General features: G+C 34.4%; 1 long non-coding RNA gene across 1 annotated transcript; it reads left to right on the plus strand.

The window, feature by feature from the left end:
* The first annotated feature begins 1835 nt into the window (after positions 1-1835).
* LOC112679099 (uncharacterized) lies at positions 1836-24864 on the plus strand. The gene is made up of 4 exons (XR_003148109.3): positions 1836-1978; positions 2118-2258; positions 2900-3053; positions 24211-24864. It is a non-coding gene; the product is annotated as an uncharacterized LOC112679099 (long non-coding RNA).
* Positions 24865-26281: the final 1417 nt, after the last annotated feature.

Genomic DNA, 26281 nt, shown 5'->3' on the forward strand with positions numbered 1-26281 from the left:
TTTTTATGCTAAAGTATTTTACCATAAGGTAGTGTTAACCTGTTTTTGTTTCTAGGGAGGGATCTTTCATACTGACTGTTCTTGTATTACTTTTTCAATCTATTGAATTATTTATCGTGGTCTCCAGCCTTGGGCCCAGGCCTACTTAATTATATACTAAGCAGAATTACAAATCTCTGGTGAAGGTACTTGACAAATAAGAGTGGGCTAACCCATAGAAGCAAAAAGTGGAAATAAAGTAAAAAAATAAACATTTAAAGTGAAATAAAGCTAAAAAACATTAATTAAATTTAGTGGCTTGAGTTTAGTTTTAGAGAAGAAAAGTTAGGAAAATGGCAGAAGTAATTCCAGAATAATTTATTATGGTATAGCTTTTGTTTTTTTAACATACTCCAGACTTTCCTGAAAGTACCAATTTTATTATTTTCAATATAGCATATAATTTAATGCAACTTAATTTTTCCATTTTTGTGAGAGGCCTTATAGATAGGAAAGTATTCATTATGGACTATATAATTCAATTTTGCATCAAAAAAACTTGGCATATTCACACAGTGTATTTAAAAACTTTTATTAAGTACTCTTTATGCTCTAGGCACTGTCTTGGTTCAGAGGATACCACAACTCTTGCCTCAAGAAGCTTATAGTCAATAAGCAAAAATGATGAGAACATAGATAATGACAAGGCAAAATATGAAGTTTTAAGATAGTGAAGGCACAGAGAATGCGTACTTACACTAGACTGGGAAAAAATTGGGAGACCTTAGAAAGTCTTTTTTTTTTTTTTTTTTAAGATTTCTTTTATTTATTTATGAGAGACAGAGAGAGAGAGAGAGAGAGAGAGAGAGAGACAGGCAGAGGGAGAAGCGATCTCCATGCAGGAAGCCTGATGTGGGACTCAATCCCAGGACCCCAGGATCATGCCCTGGGCCGAAGGCAGGCACCGAACCACTGAGCCATGCAGGGATCCCCCTTAGAAAATCTTTTGAGCTAAGTCTTGAAGGAGGAGTTAGCCAGGTCTGATGGGATTGGGATCTGGGAAATCATTCTCTATACAAAGAAGGTACAATAGTGGAGAAAGATATGATATGATCCACTTTGTTTTTTAAAAGGATTCCTGAGGGATGAGTGGAAGGTATAACATGGGCAAAATGATAAGCAGGAAATCAGGTCATCAAGCTATAGTAATCCAAGACATGAAATTTGCCTAAACCAAATTAGCGGTGTTAAGATGGAAAGAAGTAAATGAACTGAAGAAATACTAAGAACAGAATCTACAATTTTGTGTCTAATTGAATGTTGGTGGTGAGGTACAGATTTTTATCTCAGGAACTCAATATATGCAGGTGTCATTCATTGAGATAGGGCATACAGACAGAGATCAAAGGTAAAATGGGTTCTACTTTTGATGTTAAATTTGGGACATTTAAGTGAAAATATCAGGCACTTAGTTTTGTTTGTTTTGTTTTGTTTTGTTTTGTTTTTTTCAGGGACTTAGTTTTACTGAAAAGCTGAAAGTTGTGTTATTTTCCTTCTGGGTGATTGGTTTAGGGTGGATAATACGTAACAAAGTTTTTATCAATTAAATGTACTAGTAAATGTCCTGGGAGAAATGTTCTGGGAAGAATTCTCTTGATTAAAAAAAAGAAAGAAAGAAAAAGAAATTCCTATGGAGAATTCCTGCCCTTCTTTCCTGTTTGAACATTAATTTATAGGGACCTGATGCTTTGAACTGTAGACTCTCTTGACCATTAGGCAAAGGCAAGGAGAATCACAAGAAGTAGAACCAAAGACTTGATGATATTACTAAGCAACTGGATCTACCAATTCTAGAATCATTCAACTATGGACGTAGTTTAGCTGAGATATTAAAAACGCTTATTGTTTGAGCAACTTTGTTTTTGTTATTTGCACCTGACAGCATTCCAACCTGAGGATTGATAGGTGATTTGAAGATAATTCAGTAGAATGAATATAGGTAAATCTCTAAAAAAAACTGAATTGTGATTAAGAAAGAAGAGATACTATTATTTAGATGGAGATGTGGCATCATTAAAGATTTTCTTTTTCTTATTTAATGGGAGAGACTGAAGAATATCTAAATATTAACATTGCAGGGGCAATTTCAATTGAGAGAGAAATTTAAGACAACAGAGTATCATGTATGGAGTCGATTGAATAGGAAAAGCCTTTGGAGGAAGGAGACCTCGTTCTGTGATAGCAAGGTGGCAGAGACAGATGGACAGAAAGCTTAACTGGTAGGTGACCTTTTTCACTTTTATTTCATTTCTATCGCAACTCTTTGTTTATTGTTTTTATGTTGTTTGGCAACCAGAACAGACTTTTACGTTTTTGGGTCCTCACAGATTGAGATTTTCAGGGATTTCTCTCTTTCCATCATCAGAAGAGAATGCCCTCCACAAAAAAAGAAAGCATCATCAATATGCATGTGCCAGGTGCGGGCAAGTCTGTGCATTTGGAATGAGTCGGGTAGGAACTGATCATGTCGGTAATTGTCAAAATCAGATTTCTGTGGCCAGCTGGCTTATCGAAGCACATACTGTCCTGGAGAACCTGAGTCAAATTGGTACCAGCTGAGGAGACAGATATTGGGCTGAAGGCCAAACTAAATAAAAAGATACAAGAAAAGGACAAATTCTGAGTAGAAGAGAAAAAAAATGGAGCATACCAAAGAGTTATTTGATAGTTGTTTTTAAAGATACAACTGAAGAGGTTTGCATTTGCAGCCTCAAAGCCCAAAAAGCGTTCTCTTATTACACTCAAGGGGAGGAATGGAAGCATTTCAACTGGCTACAGTAGGAACATACCGAGAAACCTCATTCTGTTATGTACACGATTTCCATAAACTGACATTCTGCATTTACTCTTTCTTAACTAGATGATACCAAGAAATGAAATCCAAAATCCATCACTGTAATTAGCTCGAGTACACAACGACAGTATCTTCTTCCCCCAAAATTATGATTGATATTAAACTGTTACTGAACATTGAAAAGTTAATATTGATTCTCAAATGAAACAATAGATTGAAGGTATGATTTTTTATTTAAAAACATATCTCTCCTATAAGATTCTATATATAGAATTCCATGTCTTTAACATTGTTTCCAGATGTACTTCTGGCAAGCTTTTTTTGTTTTGTTTTGTTTAGCTAGACCTGTTTTTTAAACCATGTGAAAGATTATATATTACCGAACAGAACCATTTTTGAGGCTTAAGGTTGAAACAGGAGACACTAGTGATTATATCTTTAAGTGATTTCCCATTCTAGAATGGAACAAAGTGCAAGAATAATAATGACCCCACCCAAAGCTTAATTTCTTTACAAAGTAGCCAAAAAAAAAAATCAAAAATCAAATTAATCTTTCCTTACTTTATGTGTACTGAAAGCAATGGGGAACCATTAATGCAGTCGTACATCTTTCAAAAAAGTGATTAACCAGGTATAGGGGAACTGGCAGTGTTAAAAACAAACAAACAAACAAACAAACAAACAAACAAAAAACCCACAACCCTTTATTTGGTGTTTGGGCCAGAACTGTAAATTATTTTCAAATTATTTGCAGTGTACATTTCAATGCTCCATTGAACTAAGAAGAAATCTATTTGTTCAGCTGGAAGATGTTCCTTTTGGCACAATATCAAATTTACAAAAGCAATAAGAGAAAGTGAAAACATTTTGAACATTTTGAGTGTTAAGGAAGTAATATCATAAAACATAATACAGAGCATATTTTATAAGGAATATTTCTTTTCGTTTTTTTTATGTTTCTGAGAATGCTATACAAATTTGCTAATTAGCTGAATATTTTAAAGGCTTTTGATTTTGTTATGAGACACTAATACATTGTAAATACCTTCTCTACCACTTCTACTTTTTCCTTCCTCTTTCGTTTCTACTTGACCTAAATTACTAGAATATTAAATAAATTATTTAACAATATTTTAGTGACAAATAAGCCAGTGATACCAGGCTGCAAAATAAATAAATGTGATATATGTTGGCATTAAAACAACAAAAATTTTAATTTTTTTATGTTTCCACTTTATAAAATTTATAGAAATTAAAGAAAAATTGTTAGTATTTTTTAGCAGAGTAAGTTAATGAAAAAATAAAACAGCATCTTCTATCATCTCACTACCCAACTATGATCAGTAATAGTATAACTTTTTTTAACCTTTAGCTTTACACCTAGGCTTTAAAAAATTGAAGTGCTTGGTATAATACTTTGTACATAATTCATATACTGGTGTTTCAGGAAAAATTATATCAAAGTATCATATATATTACTATACATATATAGACACATAATAATGCATGTGTATTTTATACACACACACTTATTTTTAGTGACTATGTGATAATTTGTTTAGTGAACATTTAGATTAATCATAATCTTTCACCAGCATGAGTATTATTGATAATGGTTTATAATAGTGGTACATTATTTGTAATAGTTATTGATGAGTATTATTGAAGTAGTTTTATTATTGATGAGTATTATTGATGATGTTTTATAATAGTGGTACATTATGTATAATAGTTCCCTCAAACTAGTTAAACAAATATTTATTGAGCAACTATTTTGTGCTAAGCTCAGAGGTGTTAAGACACAATCCCTACCCCAAGAAGAGTTTAACAGTGGTGAGGACTGCAAAATAAATAGTTCATCTAAGGTTTTGAAAGACTGCCATGATAGCAGGCTAAGGCATTTCTGGTATCAAGAAGTTCAGACTCCTGTAATACTAGAACCACCTTTATAGAGAAGTTTGCATCAGTTGAGGTCTGCTCTTAGAATCCACTTGTTAAAAGACAAATTTTACCCTGGTGACAAGTCCTGCTTTTTCTAAGATATGATAATAAGCTGGGCTAGTGTAAAATAGGAAGGGGTTGGTGCATTATTGGAAGTTTACCATGATGGGCAATATTCAGCCAAAACTTTTGAGGAAATCTTTCAGAAAGAGAGCTTTGTTGAAGTGAGGTTGAACTGCCTGCAATTACTCTATATCTCTGGATGCCATTATGAGCTTGTGAAACTACTCTGGGGAATTTTCTTAATTTTAATATATACTAATAAGATATAAGTTCCATGAGAGAAAGGATGTATGTATAGAACTTTGAAAGCTTTCTTGTACAAAGATGTTCAGTAAGTACATGTTGACTCTGTATGGAAAAAATCAGTCCCTATTCTAATAAGCCATTCTAGCATTCAACCTCTGGGCTTTTGATTTATGTCTCTCTCTCTCTCTCTCTTTTTAAAGGATTTTATTTATTTATTTGAGAGAAAGCACATATGAGCAGGGGAAGGGTGTGGAGAGAGGTGCAGAGGGAGAGGGAGAAGCAGACTCCCTGCTGAGCAGGGAGCCACAATGTGGGGCTTGATCCCAGGTCCCTGGGATCATGATCTAAGCCATTCCTGAGCCACCAAGGTGCTCCAACTTCCGTCTCTCTTAGTATTGCCTAGAAGGTGTTAAAATTAAGATAAAACCAAACCAAAACAAAACAAAAAACAAATGAAAAAAAAAAAAAAACAGTTTGGTCAGACAAACAAAGCTTAATTTAGCTTAGCTTGAAGGGCTAACTTGACCTGAGTCACTTTTGGCTTATGGCTCTGAAAATCACAAGCAAAACTTAAAACTGTTTCCAAAGGTTGATATGAGGTAGCCATTGACCAATTTCCCATCATTCAAGAAAATTCTAATATTATGATCAATCACTGTGAAGAATAAGCAATCACTGCTATATTTATATACCCTTTATAACAATATATACCTTAGCTTCATTCCATGTTTTGGTTTGAATGCTCCCAATTTGCAAAATGTCTTTTTGGCATACGTATAATAAACTTTTACTAATTACTTCTTCAGTGACTCATAGGTTTTACTTCTGTTATTTCTGAACTTTTGACAAGATCATATGCTATAAGGGCCTAAATATAATAATATTACAAATTTAGGGCCTCATTCGGGTAAAGGAACAGAAAATAGGTGAAAGTGTCATTTAAATAGACTATTCTCTTCCTGCATCACCTCAAATTTGAGAAGTTATGGAGGATTCTGTTCATGAACCTTTTCAAAATTTCCCAGAAGACCAGGACATCCAAATGAATGATGATTCCAAGTGCTCTGCACATTTACCCAGAAGGCTGCTACCTTTGCAGGGGGCTCTCTTCCTTTCCTGACTACCTTTCATGCTTCTGTTAAAAGAACTACAAAACCCGATTAAGGACTTGGGATGGTAAAGAAGTAAATTATTAGTTAAAAGTGATGACAAGTCAATAGAATATATACGTAAAAGAGAAGTCTGAGGGTCACCACTAGAATTCTGTTATGCAGCCTAAGGAGTGTACCTAGGGTCTAGATTTACTAGAGTCTCAGTTTTTGGTTCTAGTTGCTTGACTTACAGTTGTTTCACTCCAATGTTGAAATAGACAATATATGCACAAGGGCACATTTTATATATTACTAGTTTTTTGGCCCATGTGTTGGGATGTAAATATACTTGTCACATGAGTCAATCAAACTGAAAATGTTATTTAGTGGATATGTCTCATTGGTGCTATGAAAAACATGCTGTCATGTCTTTTCCACTTTACAATATCAAAACCCTCCATTTCCGTTGTGCAGTGGCTTAACAAAGGTATAAAGAACAAAATGGTCTCCCCTAATGTACTTTTTATACTCCTGTGATTCTCTAAAGAGAGCTTATTTTTTCCACTTCTATATTTTTATTAATGCTATACCTTCCCCCACCTTTTCAAGGCTAATATCTTTTTACCTTTTAAGACTCAGCTAAATGAAAATCCTTGTGCTAAAAGTCACCTCTATCAAAATATTTATGTCATTTAGTAATAATTATTTAGTGTCTGTTGCTGTAGTTAGAACATAGGTTCTGGAAGAATGAATTAAAAAAGAAGGTCACTGAATGAAAACAATTTGAAGGTCTAAACCCTGAGGTCTTGAATATGTATTTGTATGTTAGCCAGTCTAGACTTCAATTTGCTCATGTGTTAAAAAAGTACATTTCAACTTGAATATCACATATGTAAATGATGGATCGCGGATCACTACAAGTCAGCCATTAATCTGAAATAGCAGAAGTCATGCTGCCAGTTAATGTCTACAAAGCCTTTACTTTGCATTATATTTGAAATAGGAAGAGAAATTATTTTTTCTTTTTTTTTTGAAGTTAATTCTATTAGTAAAGGATTGCTTTTTATTATATACTACTTAAGCTTTACTTTTTGGTTTTGTTATCTTTCTACTCAAATTTCTTAATTTGTATCCAAATATGATCAGATATTTCCATTTACCATCATTAATTAGCTCACATTCCCTACTCCTCTTTGAATAGATATTTAATTACATTATTTAATACTTGGAAATTGTGAATGTGGTTATTGTTCTCAGAGTTCTACTTTCTTTCCTTGATTCCAAACAAATCTTTTCCAATTTCTCAAAGACTTTTGTGTAGCTAAGAGAGCTTATCTTTAAGGGTTTTTGTTTGGCATAATTATTTACTCCAAATATTTCTGAAAACTCATCTTCCTGACTTCACCTTAAGTTCTGCAAGTCTGAACTGTAAAGAAAGCAAATGCAGCAAAAAACAACTGTATTTGCACAAGAACATTGAGTTATTTAAGATACTAACCTATTTGGGCATGTGTAAAATGCCACAGCAGTTGGCATGCTTAATTAAAGCATTAAGAGTAAATGGAAGCATTTAGATTTATATATCATTTGAGGAAAGTAAGTAACTCAATAGTCACTGAATAAAATTCATGAAAAACAGCTTAATTATATATATTTTTTTCAGCGACAAGACAGGATGGTTTATTTAAATTTTAAAATCCCATTGATATTTCAGCAGGGAGTCTATGAAACTAATAAATTAGACTATTCACGTAAGAGGAATGCATTCAAAACAGTTCTGTCAAAAAAAACAAAAAACAAAAAACAAAACAGTTTTGTCAAAATATGTTGATAGCATCACTAATGGATAAAATTAATTAAAAATAAAAGTTACAATATAAGCAATATTGAATAAATTATCTATTACAAAAATAAATTGTATCCTCTCCTCAAAAAACAAAAAAGAGACAACTTTGAAAATGTTAAGTGTACTAAAATTACTTTTTTTAGGATTTTATCTGGAATATTGTTATGTATCTATAATACTAAGAAAACACTTTTAATTAGCTTTTAAAATTTAAGTCATAATTGTCCAGTGAAAGGACTTTAAATAGCACATTTCCTTGATTTCCTAGAACATTTTCCTTCTTGTATAATCCTTAAACACTTATTCTTTAAGAGTTACCTTAAACATACTGCCTCTGAAAATGCTTTTTGACTTCTTCAAGAATAATTAAACATGATTAATTTCTAGATTTGATTACATCAAAAATGTCATAAAATAGGGATATACAGTAAGAGTCTCATATGAGAGGTGGAACACAGATGTAAGTGAAATAAGAAAATTAAGTACTATTTTTGAATATGCTGGAATCTTTTATTAATTATTTGCTGTATGACTATGGCCAAGTTAATTAATCTTTCTGAATTTCTGTTTCCCCATCTTGATTTGGGAAAGATAATTTTAATTACTCTCTAGAGTTCTTGTGATGCTTTAAATGCATTAATCTCTTCTCTTGCCTAGGAAAAGAGATGGGACTAACTCATTTTATTATCTGATCTGATTTGAAGTTGGTGAAATGTATGGTCTGTGCTCTTGTCATGGGTGTCCCATAAATCCCTCCCTCTTCCTGATTAACTAGACCTTATCCCAGGGATGCTCTGAACTCAGCTGCATACTCAACAGTTTCTATTGCAAGGTTATCATTTAATATAGAGGTTCCATGGTGGGCCAACCTCCTTTAAACTCTCAGATATCTCTGTGTTTCACAGTGTGATTCATTGGGAACTCTGGATTGCTCCTATGTCATGCACAATGGGAGAACTAGGGTTTAGAATGTCTTTTTTCTAACCCCTACAGAAAAATTAACTTAAAATTAATTGGATAAAAGGGCATCTGGGTGGCTCAGTTGATTAAGTATCAGACTCTTGATTTCAGCTCAGGCCATGATCTCAGGGTCATGAGATCAAGCCCCGAGTCAAGCTCTGTGCAGGGCAAGGAGCCTGCCTAAGATTCTCTTTCTCCTCCTATCCCCCGCCCACTAACTCACCCTCCCTCTTTCTCTCTCTCTCTCCAAACAAACAAACAAATTGACTGGGTATGTTGCCAAAATAGATTAAGATAAGAGTTATTAGACTTAGCCTATTTAATCTATGTTTGATATAGAATCCCTTTTGGGATCCATTACTTTATGAGTAGTCATTATATTCTCCAAAATATTATTTAAAATGCTAATGATTGATGTAACCATATAGTATTCTTCTCATTTTTCTCCATAACTGCAAAAGATACCAAGAGACATAGCAGCATCAAACGTCTGTTAAATGTTAATAATTTTAATAAGAAATATTAATTTTATGGGGCGCCTGGGTGGCTCAGTTGGTAGAGTGACCTACTCTTGGTTTTCTCAGGTTGTGATCTCCTGGGTTTTGAGATTGAGCCCTAAGACTAGCTCCATGCTCAGTAGGTTGTCTGGTAGAAGATTCTCTCCCTCTGACCCTCCCCCACTTGCACTTGCATTCTCACTCTTTCCTTCTCTCTCTCTCTATAGTAAATACATCTTTTAAAAAAGACATATTAGTTTTAGCAGTATCTTTATTGGACCTTGGGATGAATTGTTTAATACCTGTTACTCAAAGAACATTTGACTATCCCTAAGTTTTGTCCAACATTTACATAGTGTTATTGACTGAATATTTTTTGTCCCTCCAGAATTATATGTTGAAAATCTAATCAGCAAAGTGACAATATTTGGAGATAGGACTTTATGGAAGTAATTAAGATTAAATGAGCTCATAAGAGTGAAGCTCTGATCCAATAGAATTAGTGTTTTGTTTTGTTTCATTTTGTTCAAAGACACTAGACACCAAGGAGGGAGTTCTCTCTTTCACTCTGTGCATGTGTATGTGTGACTCTCTGTGTCTCTGTCTCTCTCTCTCACACACACACATACATACACACAGCAAAATTGGCATATGAGGAAGCAAGAAGAAGGCAGCTGTCTATAAGCCAGGAAGAGTTTTCACCAGGAAATGGATGGATTAGCACCATGATCTTGGCTTTCCAGCGTCCAGAACTATGAGAAATAAATTTCTGTTGTTTGAGGGACCTAGTCTGCAGTATTTTATTATGGCAGCCTGAGTAGACTAAATCACATGGTAGCGATAATTTATTATAAAATTTGTAGCAATGCTGATTATAGATAATTATATACCTTATTGTTCACATTATTTTATTAATCATATTGTAGAAAAGTAAAAATAAGCAAAATATTTAAAAAATAACAAGCATTATTCTGATTTCTTACATGTCTAAGTACTTATAGAAACACTATTTGGCTTATGGTAGTTTTTCCCTTAAAAAAAGTTGCAATTTTGTTAGGCACAATAGACATAAGGATGATAAAATTATAGACCAGTGTAAGAAATTAAAATTCCCACTTGGAAAATTTTGTGGGAAGTGGTCTGACACAGGTGTACATAAATCCTTTTTTGGTATTTTTATCTACTAATTCAAAGTTTTTCCTTTCTGTTCTTCACTGATAAATATTCCTAGGCTAACAAATACCTTAAAACTGTGTGCATTCTTTAATTGCTTTTACTATTATTGAGGAAAGCAGTCTGATTAGACAGTGGCAAGACATGAAAGATATACTATACAATCAGGTGGTATTTGCATTTTAATTGAACTGACTGAAGGAAATAATGTTTATTTCAGTAGAACACATTTTTTTAAATTTATTTATTCTAGAGAGAGAGTATGTAGACGCAAGTGTGGGGAGGGACAGAGTGAGGGGGAGAGAGAAATTTTAGCAGACTCCTTACTGAGCTTGGAGCCGACTTGGGACTTGGGCCTTGAACTTATGACCTTGAGATCATGACCTGAACAGAAACCAAGAGTCAGATGCCCAACCAACTGCTCCACCCACAAGTCCCCCAGTAGAACACATTTCTATTGACATAATTTCAGCATTGTGGCAAATAATTTGTGGCCAAAAAGTAACTCCTGTCTATCCTACCTATGCCTATTCTTAAGTGTGAAATCTGATGGCGTATTACAAAATGGACAAATTCATAACCTTAATCACAAACTTTGACATAATAAAAGAAAAAAATCTACGTGGTCTAAGAGAGCTTCATGCAAGAATTGCATGCAAATAAAATTTGCTCTAGTTTTTGAAGATGAGGTAAAATATGGCTAATCAATGAAAAAAGTAAAAGGAAAGCAAAGTCACTCCAGAATGAATGAGCCAGACAAATCTGGGGATAGTCTTCAAGAATAATTTAAATATAAAATATTAATTTAGCAATATTTTTTATTTGCCCTAGGTGCTTCTCCTGTGTCATCCTCCTCTACTCCTCTAGAATGGTCATTAGTTTTCAGATTAAAAGGAGATTTTTTTCTGATAATTTTGTTAAAAATCTCAAATACTAAAAATGAGTCTAAATGCTTACATTTGGACACTGTTGCTTTTGTTTTCAAATACAGTATGTGAATCACTGGAATAAAACTAAGAAGCTGGGTTGGCTTTTAAATATGAAAATCTAATTTCTAATCATGGTCCTAATTCAAGTGAGTGTGTGACAGATGCACCTTAAAACTTATCAGCTCAACAGGAAGAAAAAACAACACTACTCTGATCTTTTTCTTTTGAAACTCACTCTGTATATTTTTGGCTCAGATCAGTCCACTCTGATTAGCTTCTATGAATATTTCACTACTCGTACTTCATAAAAAAGAATATTTATAATTCTATAGATAGTAGGGTTATAAGTACAAACGGTAAAAGCCATATTTCTATAGTTTTGATGAGGGATAGAAGCACAAAAATGTTCACCTTTAGCCCAGAAGGCTGAACTATAGCCTGTATAATTCTAATAAGGATCAAATATCTACAGGTTGCTACATTCTGAAAGAGTGTCATGACTGACTATATATCTCACTGATAGTTAATATCAAATTGAATGAAAAGCACCAGAGAAATATTGCAAAAGTAGTTTTACAAGTAGAAACTTGAAGGAGACATTTGTGATCTAATACTCCCTACATGTCCTTCCTCATAAACACTAAGCATATGAGCACCAACTTCATACAGCAAAAGTTCAGCTCTTTCTGCCCACGGGTCCTGTCCCCTGCTATAATAAAAACATCTTTTTTTGCACTGAAAACATTTCAAGAATTCTTTCTTGACTGTTTGCTCATGGCCCCACATTGGTTTTATTTCTAAGAAGTCCATCTGGTCTCTTTTTAATAGTTACCTATTATTAATTTATGGCTATTTTAGCATCTCAATTAAAATTTAAAACTCTAAGAATCCATTTCCCTTTATATAACCCCTTTATCCATCAGGGTTTAGATGTTCCTTCATCTTGGTCTTTCTATTCAAAACAATTTTGATTTTGTTAAGGATCTTTTGATCCTTGCTTGATTATTCAAATTGATATATAACAGATGACTGTGGGTTTTGTTTGTTTGTTTTTTGAGATTTTATTTGCTTATTTGACAGAGAGAGCACAAGTAGGGGGAGCAGCAGGTAGAGGGAGAGGGAGAAGCAGGCTCCCTGTTAAGCAGGGAACCTAATGCGAAGCTCGATCCCAGGACCCTAGGATTATGACCTGAACAAAAGGCAGACACTTAACCCACTGAGCCACCCAGGGATGATACTGAGGAGAACAGGAAGTTTTCATGAGTTTCTAATGTAGTTGTTCATGGCACTAACTGCTCGTACATTGGCCTTGTTGATCCTTGTACACACACACACACACACACACACACACACACACACACTCTTCTCATTCTTGCTTCAGAGCCTTTACACTAACAGTTTTCCTTGGACTAGAATGTTCTTTATCTGCATGGCTCTCTCCTTCATTTTTTTTTGTTTTGTTTTTTGTTTTTTTTTCAATATTATCTCCTCAAGAAGCCTTTCCTGACTACACTCCCCCTCACCACAGTGCCATTTCATTGATAGGATCCATCTCCTAGTTTATTTTTCTTTCTCTCACTTAGCAATATGTAATTGGAGTATAAAAGTTGGGTTTATTCATTTAATATGTGTTTCCTTACCAGAATGTACTGTTTAGTCTGAAAAGCAGTATCTTTGCACTCTTTACTATAAGATTCCCACCATGTGGCATACTATCCCATGCATATTAAACACTTAGTAAATATTTATTTATTAAATAAATTACAAATAAATGTCCCACTCACCTCCTTATCTCTGTCCCCACACAAAGATACTGAATGAGAAAGCTGAACTCCGGGCTCTGTAAGTGCATGGATCTTGTCAAGAAGCAAGCTTTTCTTTCTGGCCTTGGTTGGGGAAGGTTGGACAGGCTCAGGCTCTCATTTATTGCAAAAGTAAGGAGAGCATGGTTAGAGCTTTCCTATCTATTCCTTCCTTTCTGCTCTTTTTTGTGGTAATCTAGAATTACCTCAAAACTCTATTCTCCTTAAATCTACCCCTCTCCCACCAGGCAGGACAATTTCTCCCTTTGCTCAGAAACCAATTCTCGAGGCTGTGCTGGGAGACATAGAGATAGGTAGTCTTATTTGCTCTATAACCAATCCTTCATTTAATTACCCTATGTAATTCAGTACTCCTTTGTTTTATCTATACCACCTAGCTCTTGAATGCTTCTCTGGGAGGTGCTCCCAAGTGGCCTTCTGACAATGCTTTGAGAAATAATAATTAAATAAGATGAGCAATCCCCTAATAATTACCACTTCAATATACTTTCTTAGCATTTTTTTTTTACTTTCTTAGCATTTTATTTTTTTAAGGATTTTATTTATTTATTCATGAGAGACACACACACACAGAGGCAGAGACAGGCGAGGGAGAAGCAGGCTCCATGCAGGGAGCCCGACATGGGACCCCATCCCGGGTCTCCAGGATCACGCCCTGGGCTGAAGGTGGCGCTAAGCTGCTGAGCCACCGGGGCTGACCCTACTTTCATAGCATTTTATTTTATTTTATTTATTTATTTTATTATTTTAATTTATTTTTTTCTTTCTTAGCATTTTAAAGGGCTTTGAGGGGAGAAGAAAATAAGTATGCCCAGTCTCCAATCTTGGTCTCGAAACAATGATATTTTAAATCAAGAGACTTTAAGAGTTTACATTTTTACATAATTTCTCTTATTAAGATCCTCGGATACTTAGAAACTATTTCAGAGTGCTAAATTAACAAAATTATTGAGGCTTCTTTACTTCCGTATTAGTTTTCCAAATTCTTCCTGTATTAGGTTACTAAGACTCAGCCTGCAAAAAAAATTCAAGTTAACTTCTAAAAGGAAATTGCATCTTCTATGGAAAAAAAAAAAAAGAAAGAAAGGAAGAAAACAAAAGAAAGAAAGAAGAGAAAGAAAGAAAGAAAGAAAGAAAGAAAGAAAGAAAGAAAGAGAGAGAGAGAGAGAGAGAGAAGAAAGAAAGAAAGAAAGAAAGAAAGAAAGAAAGAAAGAAAGACTAACCTAGAAAAAGAATGAAAGCAAGCAGTACTCAAACCCCTTAAATATCCTCAAAATTCTACCTCTCTCTGAAAATCCAAAATCCCAATACATACATTTCGGAGGCACAAAGACCTCTCCCATAGCTCTTTATAGGCCCTATCCACAAAGTCTAGGAAACCTCTGCAGGCATAAATACAATCAAATTTACAAGCCAAGCTAGCAAGGGGATGGAAAAGTGCATTATGCCTTATCCACCCCAGATTGAAATATGTTGTTTTTCTTCTTTTAATGATCTCAATAATCCTGTAAATTAAACAATTCAACATTAAAATCAGTGAGTTCAATTATTCAGATTTGCTGTCTTTCTTTCTTTCTTCTTTCTTTCTTTCTTTCTTTCTTTCTTTCTTTCTTTCTTTCTTTCTTTCTTTCTTTCTTTCTTTCTTTCTTTCTTTCTTTCTTTCTTTCTTCTTCTTTTCTTCTTTCTTTCTTTCTTTCTTTCTTTCTTTCTTTCTTTCTTTCTTCTTTCTTTCTTTCTTTCTTTTCTTTCTCTTTCCTGTCTTTCTTCTTTCCTCCTTTTTTTCTTAGATTTTATTTCCTCTTTATTGTAATGATGTGTCATTGACAAAGTCAGAGTAGCCAGAGTGGTAAGATATGGTGCTAACAACACTTTTCTAATTCCAGCATTTGCCCTGGACAAAGGACTACCCACATGCTAGGGCCTTCTTTTGGAGAAAGAGACAGTAGAAAATAAGTCACTTTTCAGGTCCCTCCCGCACCGACCCACTTTTCTAGGGTTGGGCTCTAGAGGGCTTGACCCTCGTGGGTGGGTAATGAGTAATGTGGCATTCACCTAATTTTTGGACTTCTGCTCAAATGTAGGTGTTGTTCAGTTGATAAGTTCTAAGATAGGCTTTCTTTTAGAAGTCTCTTTCCTGCCTTATATTTTTTTTTCTCCTGGGAGAAAATAAAGCTGAGAAAACAAAATTTAAGAGGTCAGGAGCTAGCAGCTGTGAAATCAGCCACAAAATTCTTACAGCAATGTGCAAAAAAATGTCTCTTTTTAGGTTTCTTTTTAGTTCAATACTATTTTCATCATTCAAAAAAAGATAAGAAATACCATAGAGAATTAAAAGTTATAAAAATCAACATATTTTTTCTTCATTACATCACTAGAACTTAAGAGCCTTTAACTCAAAAGTAGTCAGTCATAAACTGAACCTTATTAATTATAAGAAAACATCAGATAGTAAAATATGATTTATCAACATAGCAAAATATAAGGCAAAGGGGATAGTTGCCTCCTATAACAAGATTTTTTTAACTTGAAACCAAATGTCCAAATCATTCAGACACATCCCAAATTGTAGTTTTTGGAGTTTGATAGAGCTAAGTTTGATTCCCCAATTGATCACTTATTGAGTTGTGCAATCTCTGAACATTAATTTTCTCATACTAAAAAATGGTAATAAAACTTACCTCACAAAGTATTATCAGAGTTAAATGAGGTAATATATGTAGGTCATGTGATCGTAGTTAAAATGCTGATGACATTGAAGCTCACAAGTTAATTTCAGAAGACCTGCGTTTAAGTATCAACTGTGTTGTAGTATTATGTACTGACTTGGAGTCTTTCCAAATCTTTTTGCCCAGACCTTTAATTTTTTTTTTTATTTTATAAAATTGAAGCTAGGGCTAAAGTTATATTTGTGAGGATTAATTAATGAAGCTTATTCATTCATTTAAACGGTATTTATTTATTTATTTATTTATTTATTTAATTATAAATAAAACAGCGGAACCAAAAGACACCTGCCCACATTAAGCTGAGATTCTAGTATCTTTACCAAAATTTTACACACAGCAGGAATTTATTTAGCATGAATAAAGATCAGCTCTATTGAAAGAGAATTATAACTCTTCTATTTTACTCAGAATATTATAAAGAAGAAGGAAGGAATCACCAAAAAGATCTTTTCTTAATTCCAAAGCTTGTCTTCAGTTAAAAAAACAGGTTGACAGGGCAGTCTGGGTGGCTCAGCAGTTTAGTGCTGCCTTCAGCCCAGGGCATGATCCTGGAGACCCGGGGTCAAGTCCCATGTTAGGCTCCCTGCATGGAGCCTGCTTCTCCTTCTGCCTGTGTCTATGCTTCTCTCTCTCTCTCTCTCTGTGTGTGCGTGTGTGTGTGTGTGTGTGTGTGTGTATGCTTCTCATGAATAAATAAATAAAATTAAATTAAAACAGGTTGACACATTTTGTGGAAGATTTTTTAAAGAAGCAATGGGAAAAGACAAAATAAATTAGGTAACTTTGAAAAGTGCATATGAGAAATTCAACTTATTGGCACTGTTTTGGTAGTGTTAGTATGTCCATTGCTTTCAATGAAGATTACTTCTGGAAAATAGGATTCCAAGCCACAAAAGGATTCATTATTTTTATTTATTTTAGTGTTTCTAAGCAGGTTGGGGAAGTTTGTTTAACATGATGTTTCTTCACTTTCTACTTTGGATCTGTTTTGCAGAATTTGAGATTACTATAGGAAATACAATATATTAGTCATTTTCTAATTTTTTGTTCACTGATACAATGGTAAAGTATTTGCAGTTTTTATCCTCTTATTATCAAACATACCTTCATAGTAGCTACGAGTATTCACATATGCATATTAATTAATAAACTGATTAAAAATTCCAAAGATTACAGTTGATTAGAGTTTGTTTTTTATATTTGAAATTAGACTTTTAGAAATAACTGGCTTGCCAAGTTACTTTTATTGCTCACCTCATATCGAAAGCTCCATATGCATATTGTTTACATTCAAGAAGAAATACAAATTATTTTGAACTGACTGCTGTGTTGTAGGTTAGTGAATGAACTATTTATTAGCAAAACCACAGTATAAATGAGCCTAAAGGAAAGTATGAAAAATTCTATGGGACTTTAGCCAAAGAGGTTTTATCAGGAGAAGAGGAATGAAGTGAGGCTAAGGATACGGATGTTGCTGTAAGATTATATGTAATTACAATAAGTAAAAAAAAAAAAGTGGAGGAAAAATCTTAAAACTTACGTAAATTAAAAAAAAAAATTATTTATTTATTCATGAGAGACACAGAGAGGCAGAGACATAGGCAGAGGGAGAAGCAGATGCAGGACTCGATCCCAGGACTCCAGGATCACGACCTGAGCCAAAGGCAGACGTTCAACAGCTGAGCGACTCGGGTGCCGCAACTTATGTAAATTTTTATACTATCTTTATTATTTCCCCGGACCAATCATTGGTCTGCAAATAATGTATTATTTGTGGGTTAATGGGTAAGATTTTTGAGGGGGTATTTATTTTATGTTGGTTCCCTAAATTAATCATATACTTACTCGCTCCCATTTTTTCAGGACGGCTGTGATAGATACAACTATTCATAGATATTTACTCTGACAAGAAAGTGTTTTTCCTCCTATGTATAAAAACTGTCACTGTGAATTTAACCTCATATTATATGTTTTGTAAAAAGAAATTACCTTTTCTAAATTTAATTTTAGTCATTGTATTTCAACATTTCAAGCAAATTAATATCTAATTTAGCCATTCTTTCTCATTCTATTTTTTAAATTCTACCTTTATGCTTCTGTTCATCCTTAGGCATTCAAGCTCCTATTTAAAAAAATATATCAGACACACACACACACATATATACAAACACATATTTTGGTGCATTATGGTTCTCTTTCTCTTCACAGCCATATTTTTTAAAAGTGTAATCTTTGCTTTCTTTCCACAACCTTACTTTCCACTCTTGACCAGGATAATTTGCTTCCCTTTCTATCATATGAATAAAATTGTTCTCATCAAGGTAAATGATGACTTTGTTGTTGCTAAAACCAATGGAATCTTTAATTCTTTATTCTTACTCATATAATAGTATTTAACAATTTAATAATTTCTTTCTTAAATCAACTTATTCTGCTTTAGCAGGCTTGTCTAATGTATCTCCTGTCTTTGTGGTTGCTGTCTCAGTTTCCCTTAAAACTGAATTTGTTTTGGGCATCTCAGAGCTGTATCTTTGGCACCTTCTCCATCTCCTCTATATATTTTGCTAGAAGATTAAATCAATTTGCCTGTCCTTAATCTCCATCTGATGTCATGGTGCCTCCCATATCCATGCTGTAACCCAGACCTAAACATCCAAATGCCTTCTGAATATTTCTTCTTGAATATCTCACAGTTGCCTCTGCGTAGTATGTTCCAAACTGAACTTTTCACCTTCTCCTTACTCCGCCACCTACCAAATGACTCTTCTATGTTCTCTACTTCTGCAAATAACATTAACATCTGGCATTTCCAAAGCCAGAAATAAAGACCTAATTTTGACTGCTCATTTTTCTTTCATCCTCAAATCCAAATAATTAACTAGTCTTGCCATTCTTCATTTTCATTGCTACTATGTTACTCCCAAACACTATCATCTCTCATCTAGGTACTCTAACAGTTTCCTAACTTGTTTTATTAACTCCCGTCTTGTCTCCTCCAGCTAATTTTTATAGCAGAGTTGCACCACTCTTTAAAAACAAAAATCTGATGTCATTTTTAAAAATTAAAACCTGTTTGTTGATTCTTATTTTATTTAAAATAGACTCCAAGGGTGCCTGGCTGGCCGAGTTGGTGGACTATGCGACTCTTGATCTCGGCATTGTAGGTTCGAGCCCCACACTGGGTATTGAGATTACTTAAAACCTTAAAAAAATAGAATCTAAATATAAGAGCATAGTTTGCAGGTTCCTTCATTATCTAAGCCCTGATTACATTACTGATTTCATATCTTACCCTTTCCTACTTACAGAGATATTGCTATTTACTCTTAGGTATACACAGACCTATGCATTCACTATAAACACTAGAGGTATTAAATTGCTTTTAGATTCCCAAAGCACCATACTGATATCTTCATTTCTATTTTCACCTATCATCTACTAACATTTAGACTCTCAATTAAGTGGCTTCTACCTCCCAGAAGTATTCCCTAATTCCTTCTGTCTGGGTTCAGAGTTTTTATTTTATGTTCTTAAACATATTCTCATAAGTCCTCATGCAGGGATGCCTGGGTGGCTCAGCGGTTGGGCACCTGCCTTTGGCTGGGGTCATGATCCTGGGATTTCAGATCGAGTCCCGCAACGGGCTCTCTGCATGAAGCCTGCTTCTCCCTCTGCCTGTGTCTCTGCCACTCTTTCTGTGTCTCTCATGAATAAACAAATAAATTTTTTTAAAAAGTCCTCATGCAGACAACCATTGCTTGTTTTAATTGCCTATATTTTCCCACTAGACTATAAGCTATGACTATCTTATTAATTACTCCATCCATGAACCAACCATAAATCCTGGGAGTCAGTACATCTCAATACATATTGATTGAATGTAAAAGATACATAATTAATCAAGCAAATAGTCTTTTGTTGCTAATGCATACAAATGAACTGTAAATAATATTTTATTATTTTATTTTTTAAATATTTCATTTATTTATTCATGAGAGATAGAGAGAGAAAAGCAGAGGCATAGGCAGAGGGAGAAGCAGGCCCCATGCAGGGAGCCCGATGTGGGACTCCATCCGGGGACTGCAGAATCATGCCCTGGTCTGAAGGCAGATGCTCAACTGCTGAGCCACCCAAGCATCCCTGTAAATAATATTTTTAAAATATAATTGTATTTAACTTTATTTAAAGGCAGTACGTGTGCATTGTGAAAATCTTGTCAAATCCAGACATAATGCTTAAAGTTATATTTACTGCAAATTATAACACATAAAAATAATAGCAATTTTTGAAAATCGATCCTTTATTTTTATACAATTCAGAAAATGATATATTTCTAAGTTGCTTTTCTATATTATTGTGTTCAAATTTATTTTATAATCTACATAAATGTGGTTTGATTTCTTTGAGAATCAACAATGATGCTATGTTCACTTTTTCTGATAAAGATTTAGAAATAATAAATTCAGTGAGACAAATCCTTTTATAAAATGTGTCTAATATGTTCAAAATATGTTTTAGCTATTCTTTAAAAAGAAGAAGGTGGCTCTTTTAAAAATAGTTTCTCAAAGCTAGCTTATTAAATGCTAAGAAATTCCTAATTGGCAGCAATAGGGAATCATTGTTGTATATCATTGTTGTATACTGAAGACATTGGTCAGGACAGTTAGTAGCGATTTCTGTGGTAAAACAAATGACATTATAAAATTTCTCTTCAGTATCATTGATTTTGTCTTTATTTATCGAGATCGAGAGAAGCAGAGACATAGGAAGAGACAGAAGCAGGCTCCCCTGTGGGGAACCCCATACGGGACTTGATCCCAGGACCCCAGGACCCTGGGATCACAACCTGAACTGAAGGTAGACACTTAAGCACTGAGCCATTCAGGTGCCCCTGATTTTGTCTTTTAAATGGTTGGCCCTAGCATGGCAAATGTGTTGAAATCATCATTTGGGGCAAATAAAGCAGGAGTCCCCAGGGTTAAAAAGTCTCAAATTTAGTCTTTAAGGATTAACTGGATCACTTAAAAAATATAGGTTTCTGCACTTTATCCTCAGAGATCCCATACTGATAGGTTTGTGGAAGGCCCAGTAGTGCTCATTATAGCAGGTGCTTGTACAGATTTTGGTGTAGGACATATCTGGGTCATACTTTAAGAAACACTGACATGGGATTTGGGCCTACACCACTTGTGGACTTTTCATGTGATCTCGACAGTTTTTAACAATGTGATTTTTTTTGTTTTTAATAATATAAATATAATAATAATATAAATATGAGCATGAAATATAAACAAACTCCTTTCATTTTTATGGAAAATGCATGTTTTACCTTTAGAAATATTGTCTTATGTAATAACATTTTTACTTGAAAATGGTTAGGTTTTTGTTGTTGTTTTAAATACTTTATTTATTTATTTGAGAGAGAGAGAGAGAGAACAAAGGAGCAGGAGCCATGGGAGGGGGAGAGAGACAAGCAGACTCCCCGCTGAGCAGGGAGCCCAATGCAGGACTATCCCAGGACCCCGAGATCACAACCTGAGCCAAAGTCAGATGCTTAACTGACTGAGCCACCCAGTTGCCCTCCAAAAGGTTAGTGTTTGGACCCACACTGCTTTTATACCCTGAGGCCTTCCCATATTAATTTTTTTTCCCACCATACAGCTACTTCCATACCTGGAGGCTCATGTAAAATGAAATGGGATTTTGACTACTGAATACATGTAGCTAGTGTCTGTATCTATCCTTTTATTCCCACATAGCATTTCACTACTTATAGGCAGTTTGAATTGAAACATGTCATTTAGGTAAATTCAGACATCCCATTCATAAAGAGATTTGTTGTAAAACATAACTGATATTCTAGTACTACAATATAAAATTTGCTTAAACTCCGTTCTAATATTGCACTTTAAAATCCATTATAAATTGCAATTATAGACTATCGGTTTTCAAAATAGTCAAAAGCACACATTTGAAAACACAAGCTTTATTTCTGGCCTCACCACTCATGTGACTTTGCTGAATTCTCTCAGACTTCTTTACTTATTGTTGATATACTGAACAGTTATGAGCATCTTCTCATTTTTTGCTGATATCAGTGGGTTTAAAAATGAAAACACAAAGACCCCTTGCCTTGCCTTCCTTTCAGTGTTTACCTGAAGATCAAATAAAGTAGCTTTATAAACTCTAGTTCCACATCAGTACAAAATTCTATTTTATTTGCTCTAAGTACACAAAAATGATTTTCCTAAAAGTTGGTTTTGTAAACTTCCTAGATAAAACCACACAATGGACAAATGTGCTTTAGATAATAACTTTCAAAGCTTTTAAAATCTCTCTGTAATGATCTGCTGTGTCCCTGGTCCCTGCATACTGTTCTTCTTTGTTAAAATTGGTGCTTAAAACTAAATTTTCCTCAGGTCCAAACTAGAATCTTTTATCTTGACAATGTATCTAGCTCACTTCTGAGAATATGCCATTGTTAATAACTGCTTTATTCTCATTAAAATCTCCTGCTAATTTCCATTCAGTAATACACAGATTATTTTCCTTCAAAACTCATTAGCCATTCCTTATAGGTATCTTATCATGAAATCAAAACTGTTAAAGGTGATGAATGAGGGATCCCTGGGTGGCGCAGCGGTTTAGCGCCTGCCTTTGGCCCAGGTCGCGATCCTGGAGACCCGGAATCGAATCCCACGTCGGGCTCCCGATGCATGGAGCCTGCTTCTCCCTCTGCCTGTGTCTCTGCCTCTCTCTCTCTCTCTCTCTCTCTCTGTGACTATCATAAATAAATAAAAATTTAAAAAAATTTTTTTAAAAAAAGGTGATGAATGAATTTTAAAACCTATTCAGGGATGTTCTAATATGCTTGTATGTGTGTTTGTGTGTGTGTGCACACTTATGTATGTGTATTTGAGCAGATCCATGCATTTATGCAATAGCTGATATGTAGGAACCACATTTTCAAATGTGTAAATGTAATTAAATGTCCTTCTATCCACATAACATGAGATATCTGCTATCTCTCATCTATTTTACCTAAAACTGCCCTGACCATAGGTCACTACTGATGGAAAATCTCCAGATTGTTCTGTTAGCATATGTGGCCATGCTCTGAACCATGCTATAATAAACCTGATCTTAGCTGTTTGGAACAGGCAAGATGACATGGCCAATAGAATCTAACCTATTGCACTAGTACATGAGGATATATGATTCCAAGTCAGTGGTCAAGCAAAAGTATATATATATACTCACTCTTGGGAATTCAGAATGGAGATCCAGGGTAGGATGAGAGAGGGTCATCAAATTGATCACAGAGTGGAAACATACAGTTTAAAAAAATAGAAAGAAGGAGAGAGAAGCTGTGTCACCAAAATGGCAGAGTTCTGCAACTCATGCTTTGAAGGTATTTCAAGAGATTGTGTTTACTAAGACTTCAATGAATCTTGAATGAATCATTTCCCATTTTTCTTTTTGGTGGGCTTGACTGCACTATAGTTACTGTATATGGTTACTACACTATAGTTACTTTTCTCAAGAGGTATAATTGAGCTTTTCCTGGGTTCTGGGAAGCCTCAACTCATGACTGAAATATTTGTTTTCTCATGTCAACATATATCTATATAATAGAACTCCCATTATTTGAATTACTCAAACTGCTTCAATGTTCTTTGGTTCCAATGTTCTTTGGAACCAGAAGAGCTAACACAGATTCCTAGTGCGGAAAGAACTGTGATCAAATCATCTCAATTGGAAACTATTTTTCTTGCTTTTCAGAGTCATAAAGAAAAGGACCTCAAAGAAAAAAGTATTATATAAAATAAAGGATTTATGATTGTATGGACTTTATTTATTTTAAATCATCAATGATGTTCCGTTAGCATCATTCACAGTTTTGGCAGTCTGGTTTTGAATAACACTAAATAGTTCTCTATGTCTGGACTGACTTGGGTGACCTGATTATTTTAAGCAGAATATTTAAGTAGATGGATTATAACACCATTTATACAACATGCACATGTTCATTCATTATGTATATATTTGTGGCCAAATAAGTTTTTTTTTTTTTTCCCCCAGCACAATCTACTTTGACTGGCTAAAAACCAAAATAAACCTTAATTTATGATTTATCATTCTGCAATTGGTTATCACAATGGATGCTTTGGTAGATTCCCTAAACTCCTTCCTCAAGACCATCCAGCAGTTACTGGAAATAACAGCAACTGACCACACAGAGCTCAATCCCTCAAGAAGAGTTGTGCTCAGCTACAAGGAGCTGCTTTACCACAGGTGACTAGGGGCAGTCCATGGCCAATGGCTGCCTAATGAAGGGATACAATGGCCCTGCCTCAAGTTGGGACAACTTTAAAGGCCCACCTCATCTCTAGAGTTCCCAAGAGCATTGGCTGAAGTCTGAGATGCAACTGCATTACACGTTATCTTGTATCCCTCTGCCCAGGCCCTGTCATCACTTGTTTATATGTGTATGTTCTACTAGAGGACCCCATAAGCAACCTATGTGAAATTGTCTGTCACTTAATAGGGAACTCATTTTTCTGATACAGAAAAAACTTAGGTCCTGCATTTTACAAAAATATGAGATAAAGGAATTTTCCTCCTTGAGTTTTGAAAAGAATAATCTGAAAAAGCTCAAAAACACAACGAAGAATAATTTCATCGGGTTTATGAAAACTTCTCATTTTCAATACAATAAATATCATGAGATAGAAATGACACTTGTCCTCACAATATCCAAGATAGAGACTTACTTCAGATTTTTCTAGGTGGAATTGGCTGGGATTGCATATATTTGATGAGTGCTAAATCTAAAGAGTTTAACCTTTAAGCCATTTACAGGCAGAACTGTGTATAATTCTTAGGTAAAACAGGAGATACATATTTTGTATTTTGTATTTTAAAAATAGAAGTGGAGAATCAAAAGGTGTATTGTGAAAATGAGAACAGCAAGTTGCATATATATCTATAGTACAGTTTTTATAAGTGCAAAGGCACCAAAATCCTTAAGAAGCTTGTGTATATATTTGTATATATTTGAGGTTGAAGAAACTTATGTAACAGGCATTAACTATCATAAGGTGAAACTAGTAGAAAGGAAAGTTAGCAAGAGTGTGAATACAGTCCTTTAAAAGGTTTAAAATAATCATTATTCCTCTATATTATTCTAGTGTTTTTTCCTGGTTGAAGTTAAGCGGTATGAGGTCCATAATTTTGGAAGAGACATTAGAGATTTAAAATGAAATAGAACAATGCCTTTAATATAAAAAACAGACTACAGAAAACTAAATAAAAATTTTGTTCATTGTAATGTGATACCGGCTGATGTTGATATTACTGAAAGGATGGCTCTAAGTTCACAGTGGAATTGACTGTAAACAGAAGCAATAGTTTCAAAGAACTGTGGTAAGCATAAACCAAATTGGGTTATAATTGATGACAGAATTTTAAAATGTTTCTTTCCTAAAGTGATGCCTATATTACTGTTGACTATTAAGTTATTTATTTTTCTTATTTCTGTCTTCAAAACCATGTTTAAAGAAGTAGCAGAGATAGAGCATGTCATGTTTAAAAGCCCTCAAAACTCCCCGTAACTTTCAGGGTAAAATCCAGACTCATTAAACTGGAATGTAGGTCTCATATATCCTTTCTGCTTACTCTTTAACTTCATCTCCCCCTCCGCCCCCTCACGTGGTTTACTTCAGCCTTCAGATTGTGAGAGGCCTTCAAGGGTATCTGCTTCTGTATCTTTGTACATTTTGCTTCCTTATGCTAGAAAGTTCTATCCACCAAGTTCCACTTTCCCAGATCAGTTTTATTCCTCCTTTACTAGTAAAGCAAAAGCAAGATATCTTCTTCTCTAGGTAGGATTTTTGTGCTTCCAAACATTAGCCTGGATTAGGCGCCTTCCCAGCACATCCCCTCATATCTCAGGGTTTTTCTTTTTCATGGCATTCATCCCAGTGAATTCCTTTTTTTTAGCTTTATTGAAGTTTAATTGATATACAATAAACTGCACATTTTAAAGTGTATAATTTAATGAGCTTTGACATATGTATAGAGCCATGAAACCATCACCACAAATCAAGATAATGAACTTTTTCTGTCACCCACAAAAATGTCTTCATGTCTT

The sequence above is a fragment of the Canis lupus genome, chromosome 6 (assembly GCF_003254725.2).
Source record: "Canis lupus dingo isolate Sandy chromosome 6, ASM325472v2, whole genome shotgun sequence".
In the NCBI taxonomy this organism is placed as follows: domain Eukaryota; kingdom Metazoa; phylum Chordata; class Mammalia; order Carnivora; family Canidae; genus Canis; species Canis lupus.